Genomic DNA, 17,031 nt, shown 5'->3' on the forward strand with positions numbered 1-17,031 from the left:
GCATCGAGCATATTCCCTTAGGCAGGGCTGCCTGGGGCTTGGTTATCTACCTCAGAGATGAATGACTAAATCAGCCTCAGCAGAGCTGGGTACATCTGCTTTGCGGTATGAGATTTTCAAAGGCAAACTCCAGATGGCTCACTAGAGGTGTGCCCTGGTTTCAGCAGGGATGGAGTTAATTTTCTTCTTAGTAGCCGGTGTGTTTTGGATTTCATGTGTGAAGGCCAATGGTCCTCTTCCAGTTCAACTGGACTGGTTGAAGGTCTGAATGTCTGCAGGCAGCTCTCCCCGCTGCAGCTCACCCAGGGGAAAGAAGTGTGTGAGTGGTCCCTAATCCAGTGCAGTGTCTGGTTAGGTCTGTACCATCTCCTTTGCTGGTTTTAAGTTAAAATGACAGATTTTTCATTGACACTTACGAGATGCTGTAGCATGATCCTTGCTCCTGGCTGTGCTGTGGAAGTGATAACCTCTTTCAGAAGCAGTTAAGGTACAACAACATCTTAAACCCCATTTCAGCCATTTGTAAATGTGTGGACGTGAACACCTGGTGTCCTGCAGGCAGGTGCTTCTGCTCCGAATTGTTGGGCTTGGAGCATCTATCTGTTCAAAGGGACTGAGCCAGCTGGGGAAAGGAAAATGTTTATTTTGTGTGCTTTTGTTTAACTCGGAAAAAAACTAGTACATGAGAAATAATATTTTTTTTTTGTGATGGTTCCTAATTTTAGCCAAGCCTTTCTCTTAAATGAATGGTTTTAACTTGTTCATTTGGTATTTTTGTTTCAGGTGGTTCTTCCCAAACAAAGATAAGCAGTCAGGTGAGTCAAATGTTCCATTTTCCAGTATATCTATAGAAGAGGAATGAGAAATGATGAGTGGAGGCGTTGCTAAACACCTCTGAATTTCGGGGAGTGAGGTTCAGGGTGGCTCCATAGCCGCCTGAGCACTAACCCACTGCGAGACCCACCATTATTTTTAAAATACATATTTCATTGTCTGACTTCTGAGCAGTGCCACAGATTCACTTGCTCTGGAGCCCAAATTTAGTGATTAGAACTTCGTAATTTTCTCCTCTGTTAGCAATGCCCTCACACTGTCATTTGGAGCTGAAAGGAAAGCACACTGCCAGGGCCGGCCCCACCGGGTGCTGTGATAATAGTCTTACGAGTGAGACTGCCATTAGATTAAGTGGAAGATACCAGTAGAGTTGTTCTTGATGACCAGCCTCTCTTTTCTCCACATGATACTCTGAGTCCAGCTATACTTTTTCTTTCGGATTTCCATATTGTCCCTCCTTATGCCTTGTCAAGAGCATTAGTCACAGTTACCCATTTGCATCTTACGTTGCAGCTGAGACAAAGCCCGTGGGATGTGTGGCTGTTCAGCACCCTCGCCCCTGCCGTAGCATGGGGTTTGAGTCCCTCACGTGGATAGCAAGTGCTGGGGCAGGGAGTGAGTGATTGACCCTATATGCCCAGTGCAAGATGATGCTTCTCCTGGATGGGGTGGCACTGTGACATTGGCTGTGCTGAGATGAAAGCAGGGACTCCTCTTGGCTCTGGCATGGAAACCCTCTGAGGCCGAGCCAATGGGTCACCTCTCCTTTGCTTCCGCTGGCCTGGGTATAAAGTGAAGATGATGCTCGTTAGGGTGCTTTGGGTTCCCTTCTGGAATACGCTGCCTCAGTGGGACCTGAGAGCGGGGTAGCGCGCTAGGAGTAGCTCCAAGGCGCAGCCCATGAAATGGGCTTTTGCTGTTTGTGCTGCTGTTGAATGTGTAGATGACTGGGTTCTTCACATGAGGACTGAAATCCCTGTCTTGTGAAATGCAGTGCACAAAACAAGCAAAAGGCAGGTGTTGAATGGCTGTACCAGGCTGTCCATCAGTGGGAGAGGATTTCAGATTGTGAGAGACAGAGATGTATTTCCTGCAGCCAAACAACAAGGAACAGAAGAAACCCCAGGTTTCATTTTGTCCCAGCCAAGAGCTGATGCACTGTCAGTTACTGAGGAATGGATTGTGCTGCGCAGCGACAGTCACCTTCTGCAAATGGTTCAGGCTTTGATTTCATCCACCCTTTCCTGAAAGCAGAATATTATCTCTAAATATTATCTCCAAATGCATGGTTTAGGAACATGCACATCGGGGACTGAAAAGAAAAATTAAAAAAAAAAGAAAGGGTTGTTTAATATGTATATCTGACCCCACTGTGCTGAGAGAATGAGCCAGTCTGCGGCCCCGAATGTCTGGTGGCAGAGAGTGGTTCGGACATTGTTAGATCTGGCAGGGTTTCAGACATCTGCCAGGGGACAGGGATTTTGTTAGAAGTGGGAGAGAGAGAGGAGCGGGAGAGACGCAGCAAGAGAGACGCGAGCAAGCTCAGGGAGGCTTGCAGCTTTATATATATACGCCTGGATAACACTTCCTCTTTAAAATTCCCTTACTAAGCTCGGCTCCTATATTTTATATTCAGCACGAAGGTTCCCGCCTCCCCCCAGTCCTCCCCACCCACCGCCACCCTCTCTGCCTTTAACTTGTTAAGTTGGGAAGATGATATATACACGCGGTTTGCTTTGCCAGTCAGCCCGTTTAAGGCCAAGATTAATGCAGTGCATTGGTGCAATCGTGCCGCAGTGGTGCGTGATCGGAATACGAGATGGAATATAGGGGGAAAGGCCAGAAATGTGCCTGTATTCTGAGTTTACACAAGTCTCCTTAGCAACTTGTCTGATTTTTTTTTTTTTTCTCCTCCATGTAGGGGGTGTATGTGTGTGTATGAGCCTTGTCCCAAATCACCAGTGAATAAAACATTCCCTGAGTTTTTAAATAGCTTCGGTTGATGGTCTTGTTGTTTTTCCTTCTCCTTTTCCTTTTGTTAAATTAGTGGCTTAATTTTTTTTTTCCCCCCCCCTGGAGGGAGGAGAGTACAGGGGGAGACTCAGAAAGGGGTGGCAGTGGGGCTGGGGGTGGGGGCACTGTAATAGTTTTCATTGTGACTTCTAGAGAGTTGGTTTCTTTCCAGTTGTTCACATCTCAGCATGTGGAATTATTGTGCTTTCTCCCAATTTGCCACAGAATTGGCAGTGGACTGACATTGTTAGTCATTTGAATTGTATTTGGATCTGGGCTGTATTTTTTTTTTTTTGCGTATTTATTTATTTCAAAACAATTTCTTTTATTTTCAAAATATGCACAATATCTTTTATAATCTGTAAAATGGAGGAAAGAAAAAAAAAAGAGAGTGAGAGGATTGTGGCAAGACTGTTCTCTGAACCGTCCCTTTATTCCCCTCCCTGTTACAATTTTTTTTTTTTTTTTAGTTGCCTACTGAAGAAACCCACTCCCTCCCCATAGGAGGGAGTGGCCTTTTAGTGATCAAGGTACGTTGGAATTTTTTTTTTTTCCAGTTTTTGTGATACTTTATTAATAGCATGGGGCAAGAGAGAGGATGTAGGGTGGGGAGAGCAGGGGAGGAGGTGACGGCGGGTGGAGAGAGAGGAAAGAGTTATCCTCGAAGTACTCTACCTTGAAATAACTCAAGGGAAAATAGTTGCTGCCTCACTTGAGTTGCTTTCAAAAATCTTGCTGTGCGCTTTTACTTTTTCTTTTACTTCTATTTTTTCAAAGCTTTCTGAGGGGAGGGAGGCGGAAGAAAAAAAAAAATAAACTGAGCCAAAAAAATTTTGAAGGCTTGATCTTGGCTTCTATACAAACAGATGTTGCCTGTCATTCCGTTGTTAAGCAGGCAGCAGATTGGAGCAAGCAGCAGCAGTTTAGGGGGAACTGCAGCAGAACTGGAAAGTGGGAGATATATAGATAGATAAATTTCGGGTTTTATTTTGGTTTTTTTAGTTGGTTTTTTTTTTGTTCTACACATAAGTATTTTTTTCCCCCTGGAATTATCTCTAATTGTGACATACCTATTTTCAATTTTTTTAATTTGATTTTTTTTTTTTTTTTAAGTGGGCAAAACAAATCCAAAACAAAATGGAAAAGCACTAGGAACTTTTACCCAAATTTTACCAAAGCAGCTATCTTTTGGGGTTTTTTTGAGAGCTTTTCAGTTGGCTTTTTTTGTTCTTTTTCACATAGGTGAACATGTGTAGGAAAGGGGGTTCTATTGGAAATGCTTAAGGCATTCTCGGTAAGTGAATGTTTGCAATGAATTAGGTCAGGGACTCTGTTGTTTTTCTTGCTGCTAGCCCTGTTTCTGTTGGGTTTGCCCCGGAGTTCTTGCTGTACGTGGAATTGTGAAGGTTGAAGGCCTTTCTGTCTCCTTTCCAAGTTTTAGCAGCGTTGTAAGAACAAGCAGCACGTTGTTTATACAGCAGAAGTTCTAACGAAGCACCGATACGCTCCATATCATGGCTCTTTTGTGTTCTGCATGTGCTTGCGGGTTTAGTTCCCCCATTCTTTTTACGCTCTTGTTTTTTTTTTATTTCCCACTTCGTTTTTAATTTCTGCTTTCTGATTTAACGTAGTATGCTTGGGAGGAGAGAGAAAGTAGCAGAACATGGGGAGTTTTGAGCCGAAAGAGTTAAAAGTTTCTTGGCACAAGAGCAGCAGTTTAGCAACAGATCAATTCATTTAAATGAAAGAAATCACAGACCAAGCCATCTGATTTTGAAATTTCACATCTTATGCTTCCACTTTAGAACAAAGCTTCTGGTTTTCTTTCCCCCTTATTAATTCACGCTGCTTTTGTTTAAGACTGTTGGTTTTCATAGAAACTTTAAGTTGTCGGTAGTCTACCTCTTTTTCTCTTAAAATATGAAATACGGGGGTGTATTCATCCTCTGCTAGCTGCGGTTAGTTCTGCTGTAAAGTCAGCCGTAAACCTCTGCACATATAACAGCTGGTGTCAGGGCTGTTTTCACCCTTGATTATTGTATGTTTGAAACAGCTTCCATTTTCTGGCTTGCAGGCTGTATAAACAGTCACCTATGTGCTGTGAAAAATAGCCGTCCCCAGCCACCCTGACTGTTCTGCGTGCGTTTTGTGCGCGTGTAGGTCTGCACGGGTATCGCAAGGAACCGGGGCTGAGTGGGAATTTTCTTTACACAGATATGAAGTGTATGTCCCTCCAACATCTGTATCAAGAGCTAGTTGTTCAGACTGACTCTGTGTGTGTGTCTGAATGCTCTCCCACAGACGGACGAGTTATATCGTTCTATACTTTATAATGTAGATTGAGCGTAAGCCACCGTAACGCTTTTAATAGCTAGTTGAAGTCTGAGAAGAATCACAAACAACTTTTTGTTGCTGTCTGTTCATTTAAATGTATTCGAGCATTAGTATCAGTCCCAATAGTTTCATTGCTACATCAAGTAAAATAAAATAGATCAACGTATATGCAGAGAAGTTGGGGATTTTTAAAAATCTTTTCTCATCTTCCTTTTGCACAGTCTCTTTAAAAAAAAATAAAATTAGTCGCTTACGATAAATGAATGTGTTTGATGAAAGAATTCGCAGCCCCGTACTGCATTTTGATGGAAGCTTTTGCGCCGTGATGCTGAGTCTCCTCGCAGTGGCATTGCGTCAAAAGAAAGGCCGTGATGTTTGGGCATGGGTGCACTCCTACCAGAGGGAAGCAGCGGAAGGGTGGGGTAGGAGCCTGTCTGCAGGGGGAATCCTTTTGTTAGGCTGCTCCCCAACCTCTGCTACCCTGCACCCCCTGGAAGAAATCCTCAAGGAGAAAGAATCGTCTTAAGCCGCAGAAAGTGGATTTAAAAAATAGGTGGTGGGGGGGAAAAGTATCAACCTCCACCTCTAATGTGACTACAGTCGATCATAGGTCTGGATGTTTTTATTATTTCCTTATCTTACGCTAGATCCCAACTGTGTTGTAGGAAAACGGCAGGATTTTGAGCGTGAGTCCGTCCCCCCCAATATTGGAAATATTTCTGTGGGTGTCGTTGTGGTTACATCACAACGCGCTCCTTCCTCATCTCTATTCTTGTGCAAAATTCAAATAATTCCCCCCCCTCCCCGATAGCAGCTGTGCATGGTTTTTTAAGTCGGTCTTTAACGTTGCGAAAGGAACAATAAAATGAAAGGCAAAACCGGCATCTTAAAACTTGGCAAGTGAAAGCAGCTTGGACTGGCAGCCAAGAATCCTGCTGTGGTGCAAAAAGAATAGCATCCACGAAGCCACCACAATCCGGGGTTTCTCTTCTTTTAACAATCGCATCGGCAGAGAGAAATAATTATTCCTTGTATCAGTGTTAAAAGAGTCAAAAAGCTTAAAATGCTTGCTTGGTGAACCTTCTCAAAAGCAGGTAACGATGCTCCTATTTGATTCTGTTTTATCAAACTTTAATTGGATAAGGATCTATATATGATAACTAATCAGTTTAAGAAGTTGATGTGTGTTACTAACTAGCAGCGAATGCATTTGCTGTTGCAACCTCCACGTTGCTTTATTTTTCTTAATCGCTTTGGTGGTGGTAGAATTGGCAAACTTCTTAAATGTTTGTGTTACAAGAAATGTTTTATTTCCACAGATTTAACTCATTGTGTGGGGGAGGGCAAGAGTGGATTGATCCAAGATGTAACATGGAAAATAATCTTAAAAAAAATATATTTAAAACTGGGATATCAGGAGGGAGGAGTAATTCTCTCATAGGACCTTGTCTATGAGAGAATGTCTATGTCTTTTGCTTCTGAAGCTATAGGCTCTGGATATATAAAGGTAGAATCCATTTCTTGAAAATATGCCATGAAAATATCCATAAATATTTTGTCTTCCAGAATACGTCCCTTGAAGAGTTGGGCCTAGCAATATGGCAGCGCACATTCGATAAGAAATCTTGTAAAATGCTGCTACTGAGGTAATTTAGTTTCTCATACATTTTCCAGTCAGTATCTTCATTTTCCTTATAATTTCTTTAAATTATTTCAAGTACAGAAATCTATTAATACAGATCTTTAAACCTAAGATAAAGAGAGAGTGTGTGTGTGTGTATATATATATATGTATATAAAATGTGTATATATATTTGTAGGCCTAAATAGATTGGGGTTAAAACTGGGGGGAAGGAGTGGGGGAAAAGAATGGGAATTATTTAGTAGTCGTGTTTCTTATTTGTCTTATTTTCGTGGCAGAAGTATGAAATGGCTGCAAACAGCTTTTTATTCAGGCACACAATGCATTCCATAATGATCGATTTTCCTGGGCCAGGGCATTTATGCTTTGTGGTTTGCAAGAATACCACCCACAGACCAAAACCAATGTTATGTCTTTAGAGACTTTATTTCTACATGTTTCCTTCTATATTCCTTTGGCTATAAATCTATAAAATGCCAGTCTTACACTGGGTTAACACTAACGAAAGTGTATTACTTTTTGGGCTGACCCAGGTTCTAGTACCAAAGCCTTGTTGATCCTGTGATCGTTGACGTATTGTAAAATTAATAGTGAAGCAAAGTGTCCTTAGTTTAAGGATATCACAGTCCTTAATATAAATAACATGATCCTTAATGTACAGGCTGAAACTTTTAATTTCTCACTGTAGCGTTCTAGACAAATACAGTGTGAAGATGATTGATTTGTTTGCCTATCATGGATTTTCTGCCACTGTGTATATGTTCATCAGGTTTTCAAAAGATACAATAGCTGTATGATTAACCAATATAGGGAAATGTTTCAAAACCCAGAACTCATATAATCTATGGGTCTCATTCAATCTCCCTGACTATATTTGATATAAGTGCAGTTCATCTGTGAAAAAGCAGTGCTCATTAAAACAAAAAATTCGTATCTTTCAAAAACCAAAACTATATTAATTTGCTGCTGCCTTTATCAGTTCGCTGTCTCAAAAATTGTCCATAAGTTTGTTTTCCAAAATGCATGAAAAGGAGTAGGCTGGTTCCTGGGTACTTGTAATTTACAGCATACAGGTGCCACTAAAAGAAATCTCGGTGCCACCGAGCTGCCTTTCTCCAGGGCTCGCAGGAACGCTGAAGTGGTCGCTCAGATTTACGGTGAGGACCTGCTCGAGTGATTTATTTGGCATACATAGGTGCTTTTCTAGAGAGAGCTGTTGCTGCGTGCTCTTTTTCTCCCTTTCCTTTTTTAACAACTGAAGCTATGGCGATGGATCCGAACACTCGTTCTTCCCTTTTGTGTTGTGAAAGCCAATCAGGTAGCAAGGCAGTAGGAGATGGTTGGCCAGACCTGCGGCAGAGATCAGCCCTCGTTCAGGCAACTAAATAAAGGGCGGATTTTCTCTGTGGGTCAGCACCTAACAGCTGCCCTTACAAGCATGTGATGGGCTCTTGGAAGGTCTGGCTCAGTTCTGCCTCTGAGAAGAGCTGCAATAATTCAGTAATAAAGAGCAGTTGCTGAAGTGCGTTGGGTGCCTGCAACTTCCATTCAGACCAGTCAGAATTGAGGACACGTGTCCCATACCACAAGGAGGTATGTACAGGCCACCCAAATGTTACATCTCGGTTTCCTTCAAGGACTTGAACTATCCCAGTGGTTAGAAAATGTGATTGGGAGCTATTAAGGGGGAAAAAAAAAGTTTTAGAACTAGGGAAACCTAGTAAAAATTTAACCTCCACAAAGTATGTGTATTTCAGTGAGATCATGACCTTTTTCCTCTCGTATAAAAAGTATTTCTTTGCCAGCAGACACATGCAGATTAGCGTACCTTCATATACGTACATTGATGTAAAGAATATTAGGGTCAAAGTGAATATACTCATAAAGAAAATACTCTGCTATGCAGTATTGCATTATAGCATGAGAGTGAAATGCAGAAGTCTGATGGAAAAATTCCTTGTCATTGTAAGAAATACTGGTACATGCAGCAGCAATGTTACTGGCTCCTAATATTGTGCCTGTTAGGCTCTATTAGAGGGGTCAGAAGACAATGTGAATTTTAATCTTAGGTCCCCTGAAATAAATGAGCTTTGTAGTTGGAGGGCCTGGGTTATTTTTGGTAGGGCAACATTTGTTATGTTCCGTTTGCAGTTCGGTTCCAAAGCAGTGCACAATACGTGTATTTGTCCGTGATGTGACTCTGTTCTGTCTGCAGGACCACGTGCTCCCTGACCCATTGCCTTGACTGCTGCACAGTTATTGCAGGGCTAGAGCTTTCTGAGTTCTGGGTGCTCCTAAATTGCATTTAGGCTCCAACGTAAAAGTTGGCCTGATTTTTCAAAGATGCTGAACCCCTGCAGCTCCTGTTCTTGGTATGAATTTCGGGTGCTGAAAACTTTGGAAAAGCTGGACACTTTTAAGGTAGGTATCGAAGTATAAGCATAGGAATCTAAATTTAGATGATCAATTTAGATAACCTTTGGACAGATGGTGAAAGTTTAACATCTCTCTTGCTAGATGGAACGAGAGTTTCTTGTAACCCAGCCCAAGCAGTAATTCCAATAAAGGAAAATTGTGTGTTTTAATTGCATACTTACCAGGCTGGAAAGGTTGAAGTGATTTATTTTAAGAACCTACACAAGAAGTAGGGGAACTTTCTAAAAGCATCCAAATAGCAAAATTATTTTCCAAGTGCTGACTGTTTCATTTTATAGGGAATAATATTAGCTTACATTAATTTAGTTTATCTTTTGAAGAAAGAAAATTGGTAGAAGGTGAAAATTTTGTGACACTTAAGGCAACAATTAATCTTACTGATTTTGTTCACCAGTTCTGTGTGAAGCTTACAGCCAGACTGCTTTTTGTCCAAATTCCCCACCAGTTGCCCACCCAATAAAATTTCATTAATGGGAAATGTTAGTTATGCAGAAAAGAAAACTTGGAAACTTCGGGGGAATGAGGGGACACTTCTTGCTTGCAGTGGCAAGCCTTTGCTCCACGACTGATTTTCAAGACCTATTAGAAAAATCCTAAAGAAGTTTTATATTCGTCTCTGTCATTTTAGGAAGAAGTGCAGTGAGACAGCAGAGAGCTGGAGTTAGGGGAAATTTCTAGATTGGTTAGCAAAGTGAAAGGATTTTTTTTCCTTTAAAAATAGAGTTAAAATAGAACCCCAGACCAGTAATGACTTCTCCGAAAGTTAAAACAACTCTTACGCAGTTGTTTCTTCTGTCTATTTTAACCGAACTGCCAGAATGGAAACAAGACAACTTTTTGCGGGGTGAGGGTATGCCTGTGTATTGCAACTCTGTCTACATCCAAAAACTTTGCTGTTTGATCATGTGCTGCAGTGTTAGCGATATACCACTGATGTTGGCTGTTAATTCTGCAGTACTATGTAATCGTCACTCATTCTGTCCAGCAAAGTACTTAGGGGAAAGAAACGCAGATCTGTTTTATTTTGTTTGCTTTAAAATTTGTTTTATTTTGCTGATTTTTTCCAAGGGGTTACGTGGGAGTGAAGGAAATTGTGGCAGCAGAGCTAAGACAACAAAGTCAATAAGCAACTCTCCCCCCTCATCCTCCAAAGGAGGGGTTTTAAGGTGCTGAGGAGAATGAAGGCTGCTGCTTACTAACAGCTCTGAAATTTTGTTTGCAGAAATGGTTTTCCTCTTTAAAAACAAGCCCGAAACCCAAACCTAGCAAATTACAGAAGAGATTCCTGCCTGTTGCCACAAACCCGTAGATCCGAACTTGTGGTCATATTCCACACAAGCTTGTATCTATAGGTATGTGTCTGTCTGGCAAGCACGCAAAGTGGTGTGTTCATGCGTCTAAACTGACAGCTTTCAACTTTGCTGGTTTTTATCTTTCATCTAATGCCTTCTTCCCGCCTCCCTTCTTTTGTTTTAAGAAATATAAAATTAGAGCTGCAAATCTTGTTCTGCAATTGTCATATCGGTTTTCAGCTTTGGTTACTGTTAAAATACACTCATGCAAACCAGCAACTCATTTTGTGCCTGAGTAAAATGGGACGGGGGAGTTATTTGACATCAGACTGAAGAAATTAAATCTCAGCTACGGTACGCATAGGTCTGGCGATGGGACGTGGTAGGGAGCGTTCGTAGGTTGTTTAATTCTGAGGTTGTTGGGAAGCAGATAAAATAGTTTAATTTATAAAGTAACGTGAATCCATTCTTTCTTTGCTTAGTGGTAGCAGCTCTGTAACAGAGGAGAGTATTTGCCCTCCAACTCTTATTCTCTCTCAAAAATTGGTTTATTGTAGAATCCTACTGCTTCCAATTTCATGGTATTTATGTCTTTAAAAATAGTTTTTAAAGGAAAATAATCATGCTGTAAACTCCGAAGAACTGGCAGAGCAGGGAAAAAACTCACCATGTAAGCAGGCAGTATAAAACCTGCTGCGTAAAACTAACATTTTTAAGTTGTGAAAGTGGAACAATTATTTTTCAAGAACTCATTTTTTAAAACCCCAATATACAAATTCTAGATGAAAATAACTAGACTGTAAACTCAAAATAATGTCTGACTGTTTCTTTCCAGCAGTTTTCGCTGTTAATTCTACCAAAGACTTGGTCTGCATTTCCACTTTTAAATTTCTCAGTTTTTGAACTTGGCTGGTTTGACGCACACTGCTGCAGTCCAAAAAAGTTTTTTTTTTTCCTCCTTGCTGAATTTCAAGGGTTTTCTGTGTGTTTTCTGTTTACTATAGAAGCACAAAACGATGTCAAAGAAGGCTTCTGCTAATAAAATTTCACTCTTAACTACTCTTCTTTCTCCCCGTGAATTGAAACTGTCTTTTAAAAAAGAAAACAAACTGCACAGTTTGGTATTCTATGTGACCACGCATCTGGGTATGGGAACCCGCGGTCAGTATTCCCCAGCGTGTCTAGGAAACGAAGGTATAAAAGCTGCAGTGCAGTAGGTGTGTGGTTTCCAGAAGAAGTTTTGCTGCTGGGCTGTCTCTGTCGTGCAACGCAGCTGTTTCTCAGGTCTGCACTCATGCTGGGTGGCACCATTCTGGTCTGTTACGTAGATGTGAAAGGCCTTGGACACGTGTCCACAAGTAATGTTTTGGCTCTTCAAAAAACAGACAGTAAGAGGTGGCTGAGGAGGAGGAAGGATAAATCTCTTTCAAGCAAGGGTGCTGCAAGGCCATAGTTATGGGAGACTATCCAGAGTATGGACCTTGAGTCAAGATCTCCCCTGGAACATGGTGCTGGTTCCTGCCTCCACTTTGGCTTTGCTAGTGGACGTTGTTTCATCCGTGGTGGAATGAGTATGGTTTCATCATGGGCTGTGATAGACGCAGGATGAGATTGCATCTAGTTGTGACAGGAAAATCTGTTTTTCCTAGAGGGGCTGTTAATGTTCTGTGTTGTTCTTTTTAAAAAGAAATAAATAAATGCTGTGAGTATTCACTGCATTAGGTTCCTATATTTATGGCTATAAAGGAAGCATTGGCTCATTGAGTGTAACCTCCAAAGAGAAATGAGCTGCTCAAGTCCAGTTCCCAATATGATACATATTTCTGCCTGGTGGTCTCTTCTCTGTAAAGCCATTTGGAGACATCAGGCTGAGACAAGCCTGGAATTTGTCACGGATGTTTCTAGAGGCTAGCACTTCAGGTGATGTTGCTTTGAGTGCGCCAAAAGCCCGTGGCAGGGGAGATGGGCATATGTGTCACAAAATGAGATACCTCCATTGGGTTTGAAAGCATATTTTTGGAATAGAAAATCAATATTTGAATCAAAGAAGAGGAAACAGATTTTTTTTTTTTGTAAAATATTTTAATGTAGTTTCTCACTGACTATTTCAGGACCTGCTAATCAATATCCAACTTCTTTTTGTCTTTGGGTGAAAGTCTTGATCTAAACATAATTGGATACTTGGAAAGCAAACTTCAGAAATGTGCCATCAGGAACGGGGCTAAGATGCAGGCCTTGTGCTGCTGTGAGGAGAACCGTTGCATTATATTCTGAGGCTAAACATGTTTTCTGGTTGCTTCTGGTTTTCCGGTGCTTGGCAAAGAAAAAGGGAGGCTGTGCCACTGCGTGGGCATGGATCAACTCCGCCTGATGTGAGCTCGGAGACGCTGTGGCCTCTGCTGTACGGGACAGGGTAAACATGCCCAAGGAAGCCTCTTGAGTGCTGTTGTCTTCTGCAGCAAGAGGTGCGGCAGCGTGGCTGCAGAGAGGATGCCGGCATGGGCATGGGCAGAGTCGGCGCTTCTCTGAGCATAGCGTAGCCATGGTTTCTGCCATGGTGCTACATGTAATTTGGGTCTTCGTACTGAAGCGCTCTCTCGCTGTACCTGTTTGCTTGACGTTGCTAGGGCTGCGCTCTCTGAGCCGAAGTTAGTACTTGGGATGGCCTGGCTCCAACTTCTGCCTTCCTGCCACGAGCTCGTGTGCCTTTCCCCTCCTTCTCTTATGTTTTACTAATTTTTAAAATTTATTTTGGTTTGTTTCTTGTTAAACTACACCCTGTCCTTTTTAACTACAGCCTTCAATATTCTCCCCCACCCTTTTGTTTTTCAGGTCAGCCTTTTGAAAAGAACCATATTGTGTTTTCAGCATTCATTTGTATTTCTTTTCTGTCGGTTGTATTTCGCTGCACTTCATTAAGTTTTAGAGTGAAACTGGAGTCTGACAAAATGATGTGAAGAACCTTGAAATGTGTTGTCCCTTTAGGATGGAAAAAACTAATTGGAGTCTGTGGAGCTTCTACCTGTGCGTTTCTTATGAATTTTTTTTCTTTACTTTGTTGATAAGGAGCTTGCATTTATGCAGCAGCTTTGATCCAAGTGCCGTACAGAGTGCACGGAGATCTCTTCATCTGTCGCTGAGGCACAGCGACTGCATAGCAGTGCACAGACGCGCTGCAAAATTGCCACGGGCAGGAAGGACTGAATACTTCACCCAGTTTGATGTTGCAGGGGACCTTAAGGAAATAGAAGGCAGTTACTGTAGCTGGAAACAAACCAGAGCACCTGCATGTAGAAAGGAGCAGGGGAGGCCTTGAGGACATTAAAAAGTCCCAGTATACCCTCCAAAAAATTGGTACCTTAATTAATGCAGTCTTTTCTCTAGCAGTAGGCAGATTCATTGCTCCCAAGAGGAAAAAAATGCATCCTGTGGAACTGGTTCCATATCCATATCTGTATCTGGGGAGGCTTTACTACAGTTATGTTTCATTTGACCAGAGTTATGGTTTAAACCAGGAGCAGTAGTTCTTGTCTGAAGAAGCAAACCAAAGCTTTTCCAAAGTAAACTCCTCCTTTTTTTTTTTTCCAGATTTTGTAAATCATATCTTTCTCCCTCAAAATAACAGGACTCTCTTTCATTTCTATTGACATCTTTCACTGAAGGCACCTGTAAGATCCCTTGCAGACAAGCATGCTGTGCGGTATCCACTGGGGTATGAAAATTATTACATGTGTGTGCTCCCCCTTTTCCCTCTTTTCATCTGGTGTGGAGCACAGTGAGCCCTTGTCAGCAGAGGAGCACACAATAGCATTGGGGTAATTAGAATAACCATATGCAGTGGCAAATGGGATTCATGATAAGCAGAATGTAATTGTGTACCCTGGAATTTGAACCATATCCAAATACTCTTATTCAGATAATCAAATCTGGTTATACTCTTAAAAGGCAGATAAATAACTGTTTCAGTAATCTGATTTTTTTTTTTCCTCTTTGTTTATTTGCTTTTCATCGGTAAGGGAGAAAATAAGGAGAGGATGTTCTTAGGGGAGGAATCCAAGGCTAAGACAGACACCTGCCCTTGAGCCAGGAAGTCTCCATACCTTAGGAGCATTACATACATGGCATTAGCCATGGCAATCTGAAGGAGGAGATGTGCTCCAGCTGGATTGCAAAGCCTTTGGTCATAGATACGCAGTACCATGATGAAATACAGCCTCACCATGCCACCCTGGAAGCGGCAAGTTTTGGTACAGCTTCCTGGCAATCACGTGTGAGTTCCCTTACTTTTCAGTGTGCATGTGAAACAAATGTTGGCTCTGGATCCTTATCATGCTGTGCAGAATCTCAAACGAGAGCATTCAACTGGGGCTCACCGAGCTTCACAGCAAAAGCATAGCACACTGCTCAATTACAAAGCAGGCCCAGGCTAAGCAAAAGACCCTTAGATTTTGGGGTCATTTAGAGTCATCAACCTCATAGCCCTTGCTAGCTTGTGCCACCGTGCCCACCAGCATCCCTGATCGACCCTTAGAGCCAGCACAGAGTGTCTACGTCATGTTTTGTCTAACACAGAGCTGGTGCTGCGCTCCAGCTCCTGACAAAAGCTATGTGTGGTTCAGGAGTGAGAGCATGGCTACCCTTCCCCTAGAAAGTACCAGATACTGAAATGTAATATTGAGTAAATCTTCAGATTGCTGTAACTCTTGCTAAAAGTTGAGGCAGAGACCATTTTTGTAATGTGTTGAAAAATTTTGGATAGCTTTCCAAATATTTACTTGCTCTGTATTTCAGCTGAGCCCAGATGAGACTTCGTTCCTTATTTTACAGATTCTTGAAGTTCCAGCCCTGTTCAGCGTGTCTGCCAGACTTCTAGGAGAGCTTTCTGAGCTAGAGTAAACCTTTGAACCTCTTGAGGTTCCTCCTCATAACCAAGTTTTAATAACAAAGTTTCATCGAGTAAAGCTTGAATGGGTGAGATGACCAGTAGGAACCATGTCAGCATTTCCATTGTAAAATCTCTTCTGTCTGAGGTTTGGGAAAGTCAGCTGTAAAAAAGATCACTCCAGGCTGAAATTTAGCAAGCAAGATTTCAGACCTCAAGCTGGAACAATATAATTTGTGGGTTTCGGTATTTATTTTTTTCCTCAATGACTTAAGGAAATATGTTTGCTTCATGAGTATTTTCTGCTTTCCACCCTCTCCTTGGCTAGCCCTGCAGTAGCCTGCCTGGGATCTGAAAGTGAAGGGCGGTTCTTCCTTCTTACACATCGTCCACATCCGTAAAGATTCAGAGACAAATCTCAGCTGATGATTTTGCTGATGATCGTAACAAAATAGAATTCAGCTTTCTTGAACAGATCTGTACGGAATTTCCATTGCTGGTATCTGACTGTCTTGTTCATATCTGTGAAGTCAATAGGAGTGGTCTGTCACTGCACACAGAGTGTTTGGTATAGCTGCAGGGGATTACGACGTGTCATTATTTGGGAATATTCTGCCCTCTGAACCCCTGCTTTTCTGTGCATCATGATTAAATTACTGCTTTGCATTGAAACATGTTTTAAAAGAATGGAATATTCCCGCCATTCAATCCTCAAAAATCACTTCTGGATTTGAATTCTCTCCTCATTCTTGAGGAAGCGAAATATAAAATTAGGCTTCATATACTGTAAAGTTGAGGAAGCAGGTTTCTGAATTCTCACACCTGAAGTCTGTGAAGGGAACAGGCAGCAAAATTGGTGATACTTCTGCATAACTTCTGCATTCTTCCCTAGACCAGACTGAAGCTTGCACCTTTATATAATGTCTTTTGAGGTCAGTGGCATGGGATGTTGTTAACTTCAGAGATAGAAACCCTTGATTTGTCTGGGAAGAACTGCTGTGATGACATTTCCTCTCCATTTGAAAATAAGTATTCACTGAACATGAATTCTGTCTTCTCTGTGATAAGACAGCAGTCGTCTTCAGGTTTACTTCAGCTACTGTATTTCAGAAATCAGAGGGTTACGCTAAGGAAAGGGACACAATTTTTTGATTACACTGTTGCTTTAAAATAAAACTAGTTGGGCTGGGACAGAGATTTCCTTTTGTCCACAGAAGTGTGAAATCATTTCTGTGATTCTGAAAAAGCGGGAGGCCTAAAAGGGTTCACAAACAATAGGCACTGGGGCACATAAACTTATATAGGAACGCACAGCTCTGCATGCAACGCAGTCCTCCCTACCGCAGTATTTAATAGGCACTTTTATGACATCGATACGTATCGTAATTGAACATTGTCATTAGATTACATATTTACCCTAATTACATAATTAGGTATGATTGTGCTAATTGGATAAAGACATAATTGACAAAAATCACCAGAAAACAAACATGGAGATTCATGCCACCAAAAGAAAGTGTCTTAATAGACACTAGGGCTGTGGATCTCTGTTGCTCTGCTCCTAGGAGGATGTTTGTAGTACATAGATAGCTACCACA

The 17,031-nt window shown here is 41.7% G+C and overlaps 1 long non-coding RNA gene across 2 annotated transcripts in view; it reads left to right on the forward strand.

Annotated features, from left to right (window-relative positions):
• Positions 1-780: 780 nt before the first annotated feature.
• LOC147597883 (uncharacterized) overlaps positions 781-17,031 on the forward strand; it is a 33,762-nt gene continuing 17,511 nt past the window's right edge. Inside the window, exons 1-2 of one of the 2 annotated variants that reach the window (XR_015261047.1) lie at positions 781-815; positions 6,748-6,827. This is a non-coding gene — a long non-coding RNA (uncharacterized LOC147597883). Of the gene's footprint in view, positions 816-6,158; positions 6,276-6,747; positions 6,828-17,031 lie in introns of those variants that run through there. The other variant, XR_015261048.1, reaches the window with a different exon arrangement.

This window comes from Chlamydotis macqueenii, chromosome 24 (genome assembly GCF_036417535.1).
Source record: "Chlamydotis macqueenii isolate bChlMac1 chromosome 24, bChlMac1.mat, whole genome shotgun sequence".
NCBI lineage: Eukaryota > Metazoa > Chordata > Aves > Otidiformes > Otididae > Chlamydotis > Chlamydotis macqueenii.